General features: G+C 43.8%; 1 protein-coding gene across 2 annotated transcripts in view; it reads left to right on the top strand.

Annotated features, from left to right (window-relative positions):
- Positions 1-19536, top strand: part of RBFOX1 (RNA binding fox-1 homolog 1) — a 2485711-nt gene that overhangs the window by 433584 nt on the left and 2032591 nt on the right. The gene's annotated exons all lie outside the window — the stretch shown is intronic.

Below are 19536 nucleotides of genomic sequence, written 5' to 3' on the forward strand. Positions count from 1 at the left end.
CAGGGCAAGGCTGGCGAGAATGCCTGCTCTGTGGCTACAACTCAGTTGTTGAGCAAAGCAGTGCCAGGGTTGATCTAGCAAGTGGAGTGAGGAGAGGGAGTGAAGAAAGGCTCGCAGACCCGGGAAAGTTTTCTTCTCTTTTGTTACTGGAGAACTCAGCCAAACAACCTGCTGAGAAGTCGAGACCCCAAGACTGAGACATCAGGGTTGGAAAGGTGTCCTGACCCAGGCAGAGCAAACTCCTCATTGCAGTCCAAGTTCGGGGCTGAAACAAGCTGAGGGGACCCAGGCTGTCCTTCCTGAGCATGAGCTTGAGTGACCACATTCCACGGTCATGTAACTTTGATCATCAGATTGGGGGACTTAATTCACTTATGAGACTTGGCATGGTGCTTCTTGACCTTGGAAAATGGCAGTGACTTTCCCATTTAACTCACTCTGTGCGTGGGTCATTTGTTCTCTGGGTATTACCTGGAATACGCAGAGGGCATAGATCTCTCTGTCTCACGGGTATTACATGGAAGGGTCTTTATGGTTTCAGTGCCAGAATGAGAAAGGAAACCGACCATTTTAGCTTGAGGGGAGGGGAGTCAAGGTGCACCTGAGGATAACGAATATCAAAAAGATAAAGATGATTTACCTATGCCTTATCCATCCATCTGCCCACTCACCTATTCCTTTTTTCCTGTAAATATTTATCCACCCACCCACCATATATTGATAGGGCATTTCTGTATAGTCATTGTGCTGATCATGGGGGCTACAGACTGAACATAAAGGACATGGTCCTTTGACCTCAGAAATCTTACAGTCTTAGGGAAGGGAGGTTTATAGTATCTGGTAATTAGAAACTGTTGTCTTTATCTTTTGTTTAAACCCTTTCCAGGCTTGAAACATCCCGTGTCACCTAGTAGGCACTCAAAAAATGGATGTTGGGTGGATTAACAAACAAACCATATAGACAGGGTTAAAAGAAGGCAGCTTGGTCCAGAGAAGAGGAAGTGAATCCCCATTTAGGGAGACAGGGCCTGAGGCTAGGAAGGAAAGGCGGCCACACAGTGTAGAGTCACACGCTGGCAGGGCTAAGAAGGTATAGAGACCAGAACCGAGGGTGAGGCCTGGGGCCAGAAATCATCTTCCATCTGACTGTGGCTTGCAGATTAACCACTTCCTAGATTTCTGAAGTATGTGGATCAGATATTGTATTTTTTAGAAATTAAAAATTTATTTTTATTTCCATAGGTTTTTGGGGAAACGGGTGGTATTTGGTTACATGAATAAGTTCTTTAGTGTTAATTCGTAAGATTTTGGTGGACCTATCTCCCAAGCAGTATATACTGAACCCAATTTATGGTCTTTTATCCCTCACCCACTTCCCACCCTTTCCTCCGAAGTCCCCAAAGTCCATTGTATCATTCTTACACCTTTGCATCCTCATAGCTTAGCTCCCACTTGTAAGTGAGAAGATACTATGTTTGGTTTTCCATTCCTGAGTTACTTCACTTAGAATAATAGTCTCCAGTTTCATCCAGGTTGCTTTGAATGCCATTAATTCATGCCTTTTTATGGCTGAGTAGTATTCCATCATATATACACACACACACACACACACACACACGCGTATATATGTGTGTATGTATATAATTACGTATATATCTATATCTATATATATACACATATATATCACAATTTCTTTCTCCACTCGTTGATTGATGGACACTTGCATTGCTTCTACATTTTTGCAATTGTGAATTGTGCTGCACTAAACATGCATAAGCAATTATCTTTTTTTTGTACCCTTGGTAGATACCCAGTAGTGGAACTGCTGTATCAAATGGTAGTTCTACTTTTAGTTCTTTAAAGAATCTCACACTACTTTCCATAGTGGTTGTACTAGTTTACATTTCCACCATCAGTGTAGAAGTGTTCTCTGTTCACTGCATCCATGCCAACATCTACTGTTTTTTGATTTTTTTTGATTATGGCCATTCTTGCAGGCAGGCATAAGATGGTATTGTGTTGTGGTTTTGATTTGCATTTCATGATGATTACTGATGTTGGACATTTTTCATATGTTTGTTGGCCATTGGTATATTTTCTTCTTTTTTTTTTGAGACGGGGTCTTGCTCTGTCGCCCAAGCTGCAGTGCACTGGCGCGATCTCCGCTCACTACAAGCTCCGTCTCCTGGGTTCACGCCATTCTCCTGCCTCGGCCTCCTGAGTAGCTGGGACTATAGGCGCCCGCCACCAACACTGGCTAATTTTTTGTATTTTTAGTAGAGACGGGGTTTTACCGTGTTAGCCAGGATGGCCTCGATCTCCTGACCTTGTGATCCGCCCACCTCGGCCTCCCAAAGTTCTGGGATTACAGGCATGAGCCACCACGCCTGGCTGATGTATCTTTTTTTTTGAAAATTGTCTACTCTTTGGACCAGACATTTTAAACCTGGGGTTAGTGGATCGAATTCATGGAGTCTGAAAACTTGGCTGTGAAAAAAGTGACATATTTATTTACATGAACTCTAACTGAAAAGCTAAAGAGTTTCCTCCAATTATCAAGGTAGAGAACAAACCACGGTGGTTTCTAGCAGAATCTGTGGCTTTGTCATCAGTCAAATCATAGGTATTTTCACATCACATTACAATTGTTGCAGGTATCCCAAAATACTAATTTATCCTCATCCTTACCTTGAAATTATGGTGGTTATTAGGTGTGCTGCTGGATCTTGTTATTGAATGCATTAATAAAGAAGCATCAATTGATAAATCACAGGTTGCAGTATTATCAATGTCTTTTTTAGTCCTTTGTATTCTGTTTTTATAAATTTAAAAACATCCTGAGAGGGGATCCATAGGTCTTGTTAGACCAGCGGGTTTCAAGGCACATAAAACAGTTAAAAACCTCTCATTTAGATACAAATGCCTTATCTGCATTCAGAGAGGATGGGACTCAGGTTGATTGGGGGACCTGGAGTGTGGAGGTCAGGGAAATGATGTTTAGAGCCAAGGTTGTTTGGTTGAGTGGCTGGTATTAAATGGTATTCTCAAGAGCCCCAGTGAGAGAGGGGAATTTGGTGCAAGCTCTAGACCAGCAGGTCCTCCCCATTACACTCTCCTCTCCCTCCCCTTTTGGGCTTCGCTGGTAGAGTCTGGTGACTATGAAGGGGTCTTTGGCCCATCATTTCATAACTGGGACTCAGGGAGAGATACTGTCCTCCAGATGCTTGTCTCAGACCTGCGATTTCATTATCAATGCAATGTGAGTAATGAATGCCATGTGTTGTGTGTGATGTGTTCTTTTAGGTTTATGAAATCACCAGGTACTATTCTGATTGGGTGTTTTCATCATCTCTTGAGAAGATAGGAAATTTGTGGTTGCCGTTTGCTCTGTTTAGACGATTTTCACATTTCTTTCTCTGCACAGTTCATTATTATTTTTTTTTGTAATTGCCATAGAGATAAAGTGCTTAAAATAACCAGTTTAGAGCTAAGCTGATAAAGCTAACAGATCCATAAATTGGGCCATGAATGACGCTTGAAGATGCCTGCTGTGCCGGAGAGGCGAGCTGAAGCAGGCGAAGTGGTGAATGAGGGAGCAGAGTAGACGGGAAGAGATTCCTGATGTGGAGCATGAAGGATTCTGAGCTGGCTTTCCTGTGACTGTAGCTGCTGTGTGTGCAAATTGAGACTGAATTGCCTCCAACCCAGGATGTAAGAGGGCCCAGAATGTCTTGATAGAGGGTTGAGGAGGTAGCAGCATGTTGAATCAGTCCTAAGCTTCGCTGTGCTAGGGCTGGGAGTGCTAACTCAATGGCATGTTCATTCTTCACCTGCTCACTTCACCCTGACCATCTTCTTCCTGAGACTGGGAAAATAAAAGAAACTTAAAAGATCTCCTGTCTTTCCTCACTGCATATCTCTTTGTGACACAAAGTTGAATCTACTCTCCCAACTTACTACAAACATTCCGTGGAACGTAGAAGGAGAAAATAACAAATGAATAATATGACATATGTGGTATACTTACCATCCAGGCCACTGACAGGGAACGTTTTGTCACCTCTGCTTTACCTACGTATGTGTGTATTGCAAGAGATATCTGTGCGTGTTCACGTGTGTGTGGTGTGTATATGAGCCACAGGAAGTTGTATGTAATCCACCCTAGAAACATTAGCCTGCATCTCCTCAGGATAAGAACAAAATTAATAACTCCTTCGTATTACCTAGTCTCCAGTAGATATCCAGATTTTCCCAGTTGTCTCCCAAATGTCTTTTTTATCTGTTAAGTTTTTAAGATTTTAAAATATCTAATTGACAAAAATTATATGTATTTAAGGTATGCAGTGTAATGATTTGATGTACATACACACTATGTAATGATTATGACCATCAAATTAACACGTTGGTCTTCACCCATAGTTAGTTACTGTTATGTGAGGTGAAGACACTAAAAGTCTGCTCTTTTATCAAATTTTAAGGAAACGCAGCGGCATTTTTAACTATAGTTATCATGTGCTACATTGGATTCCCAAAACTTAGACCTTTTTTTGTTTTGAAACAGAGTCTTGCTCTGTTGTCCAGGCTGGAGTGCAACGGTGAGATCTCGGCTCACTGCAACCTCCATCTCTTGGGTTCAAGCGATTCTCCTGCCACAGCCTCTCGAGTAGCTGGGATTACAGGCATGTGCCACCAAGCCCAGCTAATTTTTTGTATTTTTAGTAGAGATGGGGTTTCACCATGTTAGCCAGGATGGTCTCCATTCCCGACCTCATAATCCGCTCGCCTTGGCCTCCCAAACTGCTGGAATTACAGGTGTGAGTCAACGCACCCGGCTAAAACTTAGACATCTTGTAACTGAAAGTTTGGACCCTTTGACCAACATCTTTCCATTTTCCTCTTAAAATTCCCCTCAGAAAACTGGGATTTGTGTCAAAGTTGACATGTTCCATTTGACTGTTTATACCTTTGCGTGTCTTCTAATTTAAAACAGTAGTTCTGAACCACTTTAGTTTCAGGACTTCTTTGTGCTCTTAGAACATATTGAAGAGCTATTGTGTATGTGAACAGTCTCTCTCCATAGTTTACTGTACTGGAAAATTAAAATGAGGACTTTCTAAAATGCAAGGTTTCCTGACCACATAATCTATTATCTGTTAAAGTGGTAATATCATCACACATTCTGGAAAACTCCCCCATACACTCATAAGAAAATGAGAGTAAAACATGCCCATAGCATCACAGTATTACCACGAAGTAGTTTTGACTTGGTGGATCTCCCTAAAAGAGTGCTGCGGACCTGGACCACACTTTGAGAATCACTGACCTGGAGTCACCCTCTATCGTTTTAATGTTATGGCTATTTTTTCTTTCTTTAAAAATGTGTTAGTGAAAACTTAAAACACATGAAATAGAGAAAATGGTGTGGAATTCTTTTGAATTGTAATAAGTCACTGATAACACAGCAATAGGGGGTAGAGGTTTGAAGTTTCAGTGCTAGTTGAAACTGAAGATAATCAGGATCACCATTTAGTCCCCTCCACTTCTAAGTTGTGTAGTGGCCCCTTTGCTTCAGTTTCCTTATCTGCATAATGAGGATAGTAACACCTACGCCACTCTTAGGTTAAAAGGATTAAATAAAGAGCATATATCATGTGGCTGGGATAGTGTTTAACATGTAGGAAATGCGCAGTGCATGTTATCTATTACTATCTGTAGTGGGGTTTCCAGTGGTCAGGGGAGCAATTTTGCATCCCAGAGGGTAGTTGGCAATGTCAGGAGAAATTTTTGATTGTCATAGCTGGGGCAGGGAGTGTGTTACTGACATCTGGTGGGTGGAGGCCAGGGATACTGCTAAACACCCTACAATGCACAGGACAGCTGTCTACAACAAAGAATGACTTGGTTACAAATGCCAAGAGTGTTGAGGTTGAGAAATCCTATTTTTAAAATTGATTATTTTATTTTATTTTCAAGACCGGGTCTTCTTCTTCATCCAGAATGGAGTGCAGTGGCATGAACATGGCTCACTGTAGCTTCAACCTCCTGGGTTCGAGATCTTTCCATCTCCCAGGTAGCTGAGACCAGAGGTACATGCCGCCATGCCCAGCTAATTTTTTTTTTTTTTAGAAATGGGGTCTCACTATGTTGGCCAGGCTGTCCTCAAACTTCTGGCCTCAAGCTATCCTCCCACTTTAGCTTCCCAAAGTGCTGGTATTAAATGCATGAGCTACCACACCTGGCTGAAAAATCATGTTGAATAGCCAATTGAAATAGCTTCAGTCAAGCAGTGACCGGTTGTTGAGAGTGCAGGTGGTGCAATCCTGTATTTAACATTGCATCATTCAAAGCTGGTGTATGTATTGAATGAAGGTAGCCAGAAGCTGTAAAGCCCCTACTTGGTGCAAGGCACAGTGCTGAGTGCTGCAGGAATAACGTCATATAAAGCGCCCTGCGGCCAGTCAGCGTGGAAGCAACAGGAAAGCTGGAGACCACGCCATATACTGGGTCACCTCTTGTCTGTATTTGTCCCAGCCTCTTGTACTTCACACGTCAAAGACATTCAAAAGGCAGCTGTGCCTTTTAGTTTAAAGTTGGTGGCTGAAGCTTGGTGGGGAAGCTTGCCTTGATGCTCCTATTTTTGTTCCAGTTGAAGCAAATGGGGCAGTCACCTTCCCTTCAGGGACAAGTCGGCGCTTGAGATATTCCAGCCACGGTGAAATTCCTCTGTGTGTGAACATCAGAACTGCTCCTGGGGACCCCACACGTGGAGGAGACAGACGGAGAGAGCACACTGTGTTCTCTCACAGAGACCCACCCTTCTCGGCAGCTGCCTCTAGGCATGCCCCTTTCACCATAGCTGCTGTGTCTGCTTCATGTGTTGTTTCTTCGATTAGCTAAATTTTAATAATCATGTCTTTAAGGAACTGCATCTCTTGACTTGGGGGTTCTCAAGCCAAACTGTGCAACGAAGTCTGCTGTGAGCTCTTTAAAAGTGGATTACTGGCTGGGAGCGGTGGCTCACGCCTATAATCCCAGCATTGTGGGAGGCCGAGGCGGGCAGATCATGAGATCAAGAGATCGAGACCATACTGGCCAACATGGTGAAACCCTGTCTCTACTAAAATATAAAAATTAGCTGGGCGTGGTGGTGCGTGCCTGTAGTCCCAGCTCCTTGGGAGGCTGAGGCAGGAGAATCACTTGAACCCAGGAGGCAGAGGTTGCAGTGAGCCAAGATCGCACCACTGCACTCCGGCCTGGTGACAGAGTGAGACTCCTTCTTAAAAAAATAAAATAAAAAAATGGATTCCTGTTCTTCCTCCCGGAGGTTCTGCCACAGGACCCAGTAATCTGATAGCCAGCAAACTCCCTAAAGGGTTATCCTAGTTGGAATGGAGAATCTGTCCATTTGTCCTAGTAAATGTGCTTTGAGTATCAGAAAATCAGAAGTTCCTAAGTGGGAAATACTGATGCTTGGTCCACATGGTCCTCATTCCTTTTTGCTTTTTCCAAATTCTTGGGATCCATTGGGGGATAATGCTGTACCTAGTTTAAAATCCTCCTCTGGCTTCTCATTGTCCTCAGAATGCAATACCCATAGCCTTGGTCCTGTGTAGAAGGCCCTGCACACTTGGGCTCCTGCCTGTCTCCATATTGTCATCCCGGGTTGGTCTCCCATTTGTTATCTCTACTCCAGCTGCACGGATCTCCTGGAAGCCCTGATCAAGCTCTGCTCTTTCCCTTTTTCATTGAGATAGAGTTTTGTTCTGCCACTCTGGCTAGAGTACAGTGGCACCCTCTACCTCCTGGGCTCAAACGATTCTCTCATCTCAGGCTCCCGAGTTGCTGAGACCACAGGTGTGCACCACCATGGCTGGCTAATTTTTTGATATTTTTACATAGAGGGGGTCTTGCTATATTGTCCAGGCTGGTCTCGAACTCCTGGGCTCAGGCGATCCTCCCACCTTAACTTTCAAATTTGCTGGAATTACAGGTGGGAGCCACTGCTCCTGGCCAAGCTCTTTTCCATCTCAGAGCCTTTGCACCCATAGTCACCTCTGCCCCAAATAGTCTGCCTCTTGCTTTCCAAGTGTCTGGCTCCTTTTCCTCCTCCAGGTTTGGCTTTAAGGACATCGCATCTGATGGGCCTTCTCTGGCCTCCTTCCTGCTAAAAGTAGTTCTCCCTTATTATCTCACATACCACCTTGTTCTTTGCATTTCTAGAAATAATCACCTTTGATAAAATAAACGGGATTGTATGTTTGCTGTTTCCCTGACCAGCTAGTGCCACAGGGGCAGGGATCTTTGGGTCACCAGTTACCATCAGAGAACCAGCGCCTGGTTTAGTGTTTGGCAGATAGTTAGCACTCAGTAAGTATTTAGTGGATGAATGAATGTATGGCTGGATTCCCTCTAGCTGTTTCTCCATATTTACGGAGTGTCCTGATCTTAGGACAGATCCTGGAAAACTCAGGCTGCCACAGTCCCTCTGGCCCTTACAGGGAGTTGTGGGCACAGCCGTCCTCCCAGGGTTTATACCGACGTGCTGCTGAGCGGGGGCAGAGCCGTGCTGTGCCCTGAAAGCCCACAGAAGTAGGGGCTGTTGTCAGCAGGCCCCAGCTTCTGAGAGGCATCTGCTGAAAGCTGTTGTTGGCACGCCTGTGTCAGGAGAGAAGCAGAGCTGACGAAATGTCAAAGGGTGAATGGGATAATCAGGCCCCAGCCGTCAAAACTGCCACCCACTCAAGCCCGTCAGAACCTACAAGAGAAATCTTTCAGACATGTCAGCTTCTCCATGTGTCTAATGGCAGAGAGCAAGGATGCCCCCAAGGGAGGTTTGCAGGGGCCTGTTCGGATTCTCCGGAGCTTTTACAAGCCACAGTTGGGCACATCCATCATGGATATGGAGGCAGCTGGGAAGGAAAGGGAGGGCAGTTCTTCGCAGAGTGCCGGCATCTGGTCCATTTCCCAATGTGTGGAGTAAGTGCCTGGTTGGATCCTCATTATCCCATTTCTGTGGCCGCCTTCTTTTCTTCAACGTTGGTACTTACGAGGCAATGTAAAGGTCTTCCAAGTCCTCGGCACAGTAAACAGAGCTCAGGGAAGTCTTCAGGAGGATTGCATGCTCCTTTTATTCCCACGGCAGGGTCCATTGAATTCCATTGAATTCACGTTGTTCCCTGGATCTCTCAGGAATTATCCCAGATTCTAGAAACAGAGCGAGGGACAAGACAGACCAAATAGGTCCCTTTGGAGCCTGCATTTCAGTTGGAACAGATAGACAATATATTAAATACATACCTAAGCCAACAATGTACTTACAGACTGCGATAGAATCCATAGAAGAAGGAGGCAGCTAATAGGACAGGCAGTGAGCTGGGGCAGCCACTTTAGATAGATAAAGAACGTGAAGGATGAGCTCTAATCCACATCTTCCTCATCATCTTTTTTTTTTTTTTTTCTGGATAGGGAATGGATCTCTATTTCTCCTGCTTAAGGAATCAACATGAAGTTGTTATGTGAAGACATCAGGATGGTAGAGTTGTGACTTTTGTGGGGTAACTCTGGATTTTCATCTGAGCCCTAGGATGATGAGTCTTGATTTTACCACTGCTCAGTTTGCGTGTATTAAGTATCTTTCTGCTTTGTGGATTGCCCTGTGTGTTTCATTCTATCTCCTACCAGACACATGAAAAAAAAAAAAAATAGGGGCAAGGCCTCTGAGGGTTGGCCTTGTTTTCCCAAGGGCTGCTCCGGAGTCCTCAAATTTCAGTTGAGGTTGATAACATGCCTGTTCTGCCATCTGCCTTCAGGATAGGTCAGTCCCTATTTCGCTATTATTTATAAAGTAGAAGCATCTGGCTTTGTGGATATACCCCAGTGTTTTTGTTGTTGCCTGCTTAGTTTTTGGCTTATTTAACATTTGTTTTCACTTTATTATGTTTTTGTATTTTCTTAGGGTTTGTTTCATTCTCAACTCTCTCCACCCCCAAGATTCCTGAGTTCAAGCTAGGTTTAGTTATTTGCCCTTTCTTGTTTGCTAATACACACATGTAAGGCTATACATTTTCCTCTGAGAACAACTTTGGCTGTGTCCTGTCACGTTTGCTCTATGGCACATTGCCATTTCATTTTACATTGTTTATTAATTTCCATTTTGATTTTCTGTTTAGAAATATATTTTAAAATTAGCACGTACGCAGATAGTTTTGGGGATTGGTTTTGGGTTACTTACAATTTTATAGGATTGATGTGAGTGAGTGAGATCCATTAGTTCATCAACTTAAAGAAATTCTTGATTTCCTGTGTGGTCTGGTATGTAGCCAGTTTTTAGAAGTGTACTTGAAAATCCCATGTATCCTGCTTGTATATTCGGTTTGAACAAACTCTTTGGATTTTCTTATTTTTCTGATTGATCTCTGGACTTCTTTTCATTTATCCTTTCTAGTTGGTGTTTCTGCAGGGGGAATTATTATAATTAGTTTTTCTTCTTGCTTAGCTCTAACACCAAGCCAGGAATTTCAAAGTAGGAGGAAGAAAACTAAATAACCCCTTTATCATCACCGCAGGTTGGACAAGAGGATCTTTCTGGCAATGAGACTTTATGGTGCAGTGGGGGTGAGTGTATCGATGCAGCAAAACTGCCTGTGGCAAGGATGTCTCTGCAAAGGCTGAGAGATCTACCTCTAGAACACTTTCAGGGGATGGCAGCAGTTGCACTGGTTGGCTTCTTAATGAGGCATTTCTAGAAATACAGCATTTTGTCCATGAGGAAAAAAAAATTCTGACAACCACATCATCAACAAGCATGCTTTAAAAGGCCAGGAGTTCAGGACCAACCTGACCAATATCGTGAAACTCTGTCTCTACTAAAGACATAAAAATTATACAGGCACGGTGGCGTGCGTGTGTAGTCCTAACTACTCAGGAGGCTGAGGCGGGAGAATCGTTTGAACCTGGGAGGCAGAGGTTATAGTGAACTGAGATCATGCCACTGCACTCCAGCCTGGGCAACAGAGCGACACTCCATCTCACAAACAACAGAAACACCAACTTTTAAAAAAAGATTTGCAAATATATATATTTAAGGTCATCTCTGAGCTGAATAAGCCTTGAAGCAAAAAATCATCTCTTTTTCCTGACCTTAACACAGAGCTTTAGAAACCTGTGAGAAAGAGAAGCACTTCAAAAGGAAGACTTCCTTGGTAGCCAAAAGTATCAGAGGTGGTTCTGATAACCACTGGGGCTGCAGGAAAGTACATACTAGAGCAATCTGTTATCTGGGAGCATTAACGGGGTGGATTGAGGCTGGATTGTTTTCCTCTTCAGATTAAACTGCAGCCTTGGAAGGCTTTGGGGAAGTGACAGGTAGGTGTGTTATGCATAACTCTTCATTTTAACCAAACCAGCAGTTTCTTCTTCTCCTTTCCCTTATCATCAAGATGCCAGTGTTCTTTCTCCGTGTGTGACAAGTCTGTTGACAGCAGGCTCCTCCTCTCCTCCTTCCCACTTTTGTTTTAGGTGCCTGTTCTAACACAGGAGGTCATTCACCATTATCTTGGAAATGCTCATAGCTGGTCTGAAGTTGCTGGAGAGGTGGTGGGTGGAGCACACTTTTGACGTTAGATTCTCCCTCACTTGCTTATCTCAGTTCACCGCTTTGGGGATGGATAGTCAGGCTTTGGTCAGGCGGAGCATTGCTACGGCTGGATGCCTATGTAGTAGTATTCATGATACATTACAAAATTTAAATGAAAATAATCCTTGCCCAATCAGTCCACCCATTGGTACTGTCTGAGCACCCACATAACAGCTGTTGGATAGCACCCCAACAAAGATCTCAATTCAAACGAAGTTGAATAGACCCAAAATGTAATCACAAGGAGCTGAAAATTCCAGAAGGTTGGCCTTTCCCCCTAAGTGTGATGGAATCTGGACTCTCTAATGATGCCTCAAGGCATCTGTCCTGCTGTGTCCTTTCCTTCTGTTTTGGTTTTATTTTTTTGGTGGAGGAGTGGCCACCCTCAGCTCCAAACTGTTTGACTGTCTCAGCCTACCCAGCAGCAGGAGGGGGCCAGGTTTAAGGCTTGGGCTCATTGGGTTCACCTGGGTCAGGAACCCACCTCTAGAGCAGTCCTGCCAAAGAGAATGAGAACAAACTGGCTTTTTTGTTTTGGAGACTGAGTCTTGTTCTGTTAGGCTGGAGTGCAGTGGCGCTATCTTGGCTCACTGCAACCTCCCACTCCCTGGTTCAAGCGATTCTCTTGCCTCAATCTCCCAAGTAGCTGGGATTACAGACACATACCACCATACCCAGCTAATTTTTGCATTTTTATTAGAGATGGGATTTCACCACGTTGGCCAGGATGGTCTCGATCTCCTGACCTCGTGATCTGCCTGCCTTGGCCTCCCAAAGTGCTGGGATTACAGGCATGAGCCACTGCACCGGGCCCAAGATGGCTTTTTGAGATAAAAACATAGGAAAAGAGCATGATGAAAGAGGTGGTTTCCGAGTAGAAAATAAGAGTCACAGAAGTGGAAGAAGTTAAATAATTGCCATAGGGCCCAGCTATTCTTTTGCTAGGTATATATATATATGTCCACAAAAGATGTATACATGCATGTTCATAGCAACATTTTCCACAGTATCCCAAAGGTAGAAACAACCCAAAAGTCTATCAAGGGATGACTCGATAAACACATTGTGGTCTATCCATGCAGTAGAGTATTTTTAATCCATAAAAAGATACGGAGCACTGACATGTGCTCAAATGTAGATGAACCTTGAAAACATGCTAAGTGAGGGAAGCCAGACACAAAAGGTCACAGACCTTATGATGCCATTTACCTGAAGTGTCTAGAGCAGGCAAATTCATAGCGACAGCAGATTAGTGGTGGCTGGGGGCTGGGGGAGGGGTGTTGAGAAGTGGCTGCTTAACGGGTCTGAGGTTTCCTTGCAATGAAAATGTTCTGGACTCAGATAGCGATGATGGTTGCTTAATATTGTGAGTGTATTAAATGTTACTAATAATATATTTTATGTTACGTGCATTTCACCACATTCAAAATAAATATCAACCCATTTTCAATTAAACAACTAGATGAAGCAAATCAGGAATGCTGAGTGGGCAAAATCATTCTGCAGCCCATGTCCGTAGGTGCCATCAAGATAAAAACCAACACCAATGTAACTTGTGGATACAGGCTGAGCTATGGAAGTTATGGGAACATATGCCTTCATCTCTTGAGCCACAAGCCCTGATTTTCATTTTCAAGTTTCTGCACTGTGATACTGCCTGAGGTCCTGGGTGTCTGTAAAAGAGACAACTGTCACTGTCTACAGTACTAATCCTACACATACACATTTCTTTCCTTTTTACTCACAGGCAGTTTAAACTGTTAGGCACCTCACAGGGTTATCCTTCTTACTAGTTCAACTGTTTGAGTTTATTGAGTCTCTAATATGTGTCTGGAGCTTTTCTTTGACCTGTCAACAAACTTGGAAGTGTATCAACAGTAAACCCAATAACTAAGTTTAATAAGTACTGATTGTCTGCTAGCATCTCTATTCGATACATTATTTTTTCATTGTGTTCTCACTCCAGCCCTGAAAGGTAGGTGCTATTATAAGCTCCACTTTGCAGATGAAAAAATTGAGGCTCAGAGAGCACAAGGAAATGGCCCAGCTGGCAGGTGGCAGGGACGGAATTCAGACTCAGAGCCCCTCTCACTGAAATCCCTGGTGAAGCCATCTAGCAGAGTAAATGAGGACATCAGCAAATGCTGGGTGCTCTCAGCCTCACACAAACCAGAGAAACATCCATTAGAAAGCACAAATTAGACCATCTTGCTCTCTTCTGTGGATTCCCTATTTATAGAGTGCCCAGTGGATGCTATTTCTAACTTAAGCTAGGAGGTTTTCTTTGAAAGTTTCAATCTGCAACTTAAAAGCAAAGCAAGAGAATAAAAGAGCTGGGAGTGCACTTCACCAAATGCGGTTCTGAAATCTAAGAGCAAGGAGGCAGGGGGAGAGAGACGATCATCTTATTAGTGTAGAAGGATAAAGATGATCAGAGAGGGATGCTCCATTATTTATAGGAATCCGGTTCTTTTCTATACACTTCACTGAGGCATTTGATATATTTGTGCTGGAGATTAACACTGATGTTATTTTCTTTAATGTCTGTTTTTAGTGTATGCGGTGCATGTTGGCATTCAGGAAATTCAGCCAGAGGAGAAAAACAATAGTATTAATTAGGAATGTCAGTCATGGGTGTTATGAAATTCAAAACTGCCAAGTTTCTGGAGCATTTAGTGGTAATTATAATAGACTGTGGAGACAAGCTGTTCTTCGTTTCCTATACAGAAATGCACAGTTTGATAGGCAAGTGATCAAAGTGCTAATGCAAACCCTTCTGAAAGGGGTGCCTCTCTCACCCTGTTATTTTAGGAGCCAATGCTTTTGCTCATTCAGAGCTGCCCGGAGAGAGGAGACCATCCAGTGAATATAAGGCCCCTTGTCTTTTTATAATTTAAAATGACTATTCAAATTACATCTCCATCCAAGTTGCAGTGTGAGCTGGGGGGTGAAGGATGCCACCCATTGGCCTGGCAGAATATATAGATTTAAATCACAGCCATAGCTTTTTCCAGGTAGAGTCACACATATAATCAGTTTTCTCTCAAAATGGTGAAGAATAAAAGCCTGTTCTATGTTCTTCAGGTAACCTAGTTAAATGGGTGGAGAGATTTGCATCTTTGAGAATTGGAAAGAAAATAGGGGTGCAAATTTCTTGGACTTGCCTGGGTTGCTGGTTAAAGGTTTATGTCTCTTGGTATGTTTTGGAGTCATTCTGTCAGTCTCTTGATATGTTTTTGGAGTCATTCTATCAGTCGCCTGATATGTTTTGGAGTCATTCTATCAGTCTCTTGATATGTTTTGGAGTCATTCTATCAGTCTTTTGATATGTTTTGGAGTCATTCTATCAGTCTCTTGATATGTTTTGGAGTCATTCTGTCAGTCCAGGGTCAGGCAGTGGACTATGTAGAATGGCAGGGATGGAAGGATTCCATCTTCAGTACCCTAATGTATTATATTCTCTTAGGCGAGCTTCACAGTGGCCCTTTGGAACTGTCTGGGCAGATGCTTACCTATCTGATGAGTAAAATCAATTACAGAGAGATCAGTAAACTTGCCCCAGGTTATTCTGATGCCACGTGTCAGGAGGGCTCCTGATTTCATGCCTGGTGCTGTCTCTAGTGCTTCCTACCACTTCTGCACCTCTTCAGTACCCTCCTGCCACAGGGCCTTTGCACGTGCTAGTCTCCATGGCCTGCTATGCTGAACCTTTGAAGGTTGGCTTTGGGTGCACCTCATTATTAAAGGACAAGCACACCCCTCCAGACCCTAGCAAGAACCCAACTTGTGGAAACAGTGAGTGTGCCACGTTCCCTATAAGATTTTCATTTGAAGAAAACAAAACGGTTCACAAAGAGTAAGTCATATTTTCCAGGAAAAAGCAGAGCAATGGGAGATGAAGACTCATCCATCTCTGATTTTTTTCTTTTATAACCACCACCTCCATTAGCTGGAGATAATGATGTTAAGAGGAAAAAACTTTAGTGGTTGTTGGTTTGCCTGTAATTTGTGTGGCTCACAGGCAGCCCAGTTAAATTCAATGGTTTCTGATGGTTCTGCCTAGACCTGAGAAATAAAAGAGGGATGATCAGAAATCCTTCACTCTAGGGTGTGTGTGTGTGTGTCTGGGTTTTCATTTTAAATAATTAATAGTGGTTCCTTCTCCATCCTGAACTTTTTCAGAAATAATTAGGGAGCTTGGGGTTGGGTCAGTAATTGCTCAGAAATGTGCTTGGCTGCAGACAAGCCTCCATTCTGGGGTGGGTGAGATGGTGGAAATGCCTCCACCCCCTCCCAGTCATTTGGAAGTATGTCTAACGGCATCTCTGCATCCTTCGGAAAAGCAGGGCACGTTTTTTCCTGCTGACACACACAAGCCTTATAATTTAGCATTAGAAAAGAAAAATGGTTTCGAACAAGAAAATATATTTAGAGCTCATTATTCAAGTAGAAGTCACAGAGAAAGGGTAAGGACGGAGCCAGTCAACAAGAAGCAACTCACATTACAGGGTCAGAAGGAAGCCTGTGCCTGGCACCCAGGAGCCAGGCAGGAAGCAGGCTCCAAGGTCGACAGGGTTGATATCAAGGTCACACCTCAGTAAAGATGGTGCATTAAGCCACCTTGTCTCAGAGTGAACCCATCCTGAAGGCTCCGTCCAGAACTATTTCTGTGGATTTCCTTCCTGTCTTTGGCTTCTAGCACAGGTCAGCTCACAGTCCATTTCCATGTTCAAGCCTCAGCAAAGTCTCGCTTGGCACCCAAACGTTGACGTCAGTGTCATTGAGGCCAGACCTGGTTGTTCCGTCAAGTGGAAGGGGCTCCATGGAGGGCACCTATCTCCATTCAGTGAAGTTCAGGTCTATCTTTGGGGGAAGTCTGCATTGCATTTCTTCTCCATCTTTGACTTGCATTTCTTCTCTCCTTCTCTAGCTACTTATTGTGGCAACCCACCTGTCTGTCTCCACACCTTCGCTCTTCTACCTTATAAATACGTATACACAGGACAGTGCATCACTGTAATTCTTGGCCTCATTATAGGCCTTGTGGCTCTTTCTGATGTTGTCTAAGACTCATTAGCACTTCCCAGCTTAGCGTTTTGCCTGCATCATCTGCTTCAGCCTGCAGCTCTTCTCCTCTTTTGTATCAACGCCGATTACAAAATGGAAAGGGGGAATGAGGAAGCCCCACGGGTCTTGATGCATCCAGGGGAGGAGGAAAGGGAACAAGCGCTTCTGTTGTGACAGGGACTGTGCTAGATGCTTTATAAACACCATCTAGCCATTGAATAATTCATTCTTGGTTGTCCATCCTCTGTGTAGTACTGTTCTGGGAGGCGATTCTACAGTAAAAGAGACAGCAGATAGAAGCCCTGTCTTCATAGTTCTTAGGGTCTAGAAGTGGGGCATGTAATTAAGAAGAAATTATGGGTATAATAAATGTTAGACTGGAAGGAGCACAGGGTATTGTGAAAATCTTTTAAAGCAGTTGAATTTAACCTGATTCAGGGTTCAGAGAAGCTGTTTCTGAGTAACAAAGACTTGAAGGATGAATATGACTTTTATTTTCCATGTAATCTCCACTTTCCTCTACAATGGGTAAAATATTCATGTCTGTTTTGCAAGTGGGGGAGCTGAAGTTCAGTGAGGTGGGGGTGTCATGCCCAGGTGCAGGTTGATAGTAATGGGGCCAGGATTCAATCTCACGTTTGACTCTAGAATCTATGGGACTCTTCCATCACATATCAAGAAATCTTGACAAAGGATCTTACAGAGCAAAGGTAGACAGAAGGCTTCCTGGCAGAGCCCAGGTTCTGTTTGTTTAGAATTGGAAGCATGTCATAGAACACAGTACTGGGTTAGCATCAAAGTTATTATGGGTTTTGCCATTACTTTTAATTACTTTTGCACCAACCTAGTACGTGGCGAATGTATGGACTTTGGAGAAAGGTTTTGATTCAAGTCCTATTTGGTGATTTTTCACAGATTTGTAACTTCAGATGAGCCACTTTTCCTTCCCTATCAAATGTATAATGCTGGTCTGGTACACATAGTAAGTTATGTAAAAATAGCACATAATGGCTGGATACGGTGGCTCATGTCTGTAATCCCGGCGGTTTGGAAGGCTGAGGCAGGAGGATTGCTTGATGCCAGGAGTTTGATACCAGCCTGGACAACACAGCAAGACCCCTTCTCTGTGAAAAATTTAAAAAAACTTAGCCAGGCATGGTGGTGTGTGCCTATAGTTCCAACTACTTGGAGCCTGAGGTGGGAGGATTGCTTGAGCCCAAGAGGTCAAGGCTGCAGTGAGCTGTGATTGCACCACTACACTCCAGCCTGGGCAAAAGATAGAGACCCTGTCTCAAAAAAAGTGTGTGTATAGATATGAATATATGCGCACACACACACAGACACACACACACACACATATATATATATAACCTCACACATCTTTGGGTCCTAAGGAACAGAAGAAGGGATGAACCAGCCCAGGAAGCTCTCCTCTTTGGGAGAGACCACTTACTACCGATCATTTGTAGACTTTGGGCTCAGCACATTGGTGCTTGAAGAGAGAGAAGCATCCCTGGGTTTTCAGCCAGGCGGCCACAGATGTGAACAATAGAGAACTCAGCTCACGTGCCCAGTGGGAAGAAGACAATCGCTCCCCAAACACAGCTGCCTCTTTCTCAATTGGACCCAACTTGGCCAGATAATGGAAACACAGAAAACAAGGCATGGGAAAAACGAGCTGTTTATGTTTAAACATGGCAACGGAGCCTCAACACGGAGCCTTCTTGGATGGCATCCGCGTGTCATCGTGCAGCCCGTGTGGCTGCTGGGCCCAGCCTATGGATTTGCAAGGCTGTGCTGGAGCCCATCTGTCGGGGAGAGATAGATGATTAATAGCATCTGTTCTAGTCATCCACTCTCCTTGTGGATGGTGTGTGGAGACATGCTGCTCCTCTCCATTCTCCTCCAGCAGCTCCTGGAAGTTGCAGCAGATATAGCTTTGAAATAAGGATGAGGGGCACAGAGCTCCTCTTGCTGGATATGGTTTGGGGTAACGAGCTCTCATGTGGGGGAACATAATTTCTGGGTTATGAAGACTCAATGGGCTAAGTCTTCTGTCTATAATTAGGTTGTTAGAGGGATCACTTAAAAAAGGAAGGCATCGCATGTTCTCACTCATACGTGGGAGTTGAATAATGAGAAGACATGGACACGGTGGTGGGGAGGGAACATCACACACCAGGGCTCGTTGGGTCATTGAGGGGCATGGGGAGGGAGAGCATTAGGACAAATACCTGATTCAAGCAGGGCTTAAAACCTAGGTGATGGGTTGATACGTGCAGCAAGCCACCGTGGCACATGTATACCTATGCAACAAACTTTCACGTTCTGGTATTCCAGAACTTAAAGTAAAATAAAAATAAAAAAAGGAAGGCATCACAACTTTTTACCCACCCATTTGTGTATCCATTCATCTATACTTATATCTATCACTTATTAAGGTAACATTTATGAAACAATTATTGTATACCTGCCCATTTATATGTGTGTGTGATATCACATATGTTTTAGGAAGTTAACAGAGCAGACTCAATCTCACATCTCCTTCTCACTAGCTGTGTGACCTTGAGCAAGTCACTTAACCTCTCTGAGATTCAGTTTTTCCATGTGCAAAGTGCAGATAACAATGAGTTGTTGTGAGGATTGGGTGAGATTGTGCCTGGAAAGTGCTCAGAACACACTGGGTGTGGCAGCTTATACCTATAATCCCAGCACTTGGGGAGGCTGAGGCAGGCAGGTCACTGGAGGCCAGGAGCCTGAGACCAGCCTGGTCAATGTGACAGAACCCCATCTCTACTAAAAATACAAAAAACTAGCCAGGTGTGGCGGCACAT

The sequence above is a fragment of the Macaca mulatta genome, chromosome 20 (genome assembly GCF_049350105.2).
Source record: "Macaca mulatta isolate MMU2019108-1 chromosome 20, T2T-MMU8v2.0, whole genome shotgun sequence".
Lineage (NCBI taxonomy): Eukaryota > Metazoa > Chordata > Mammalia > Primates > Cercopithecidae > Macaca > Macaca mulatta.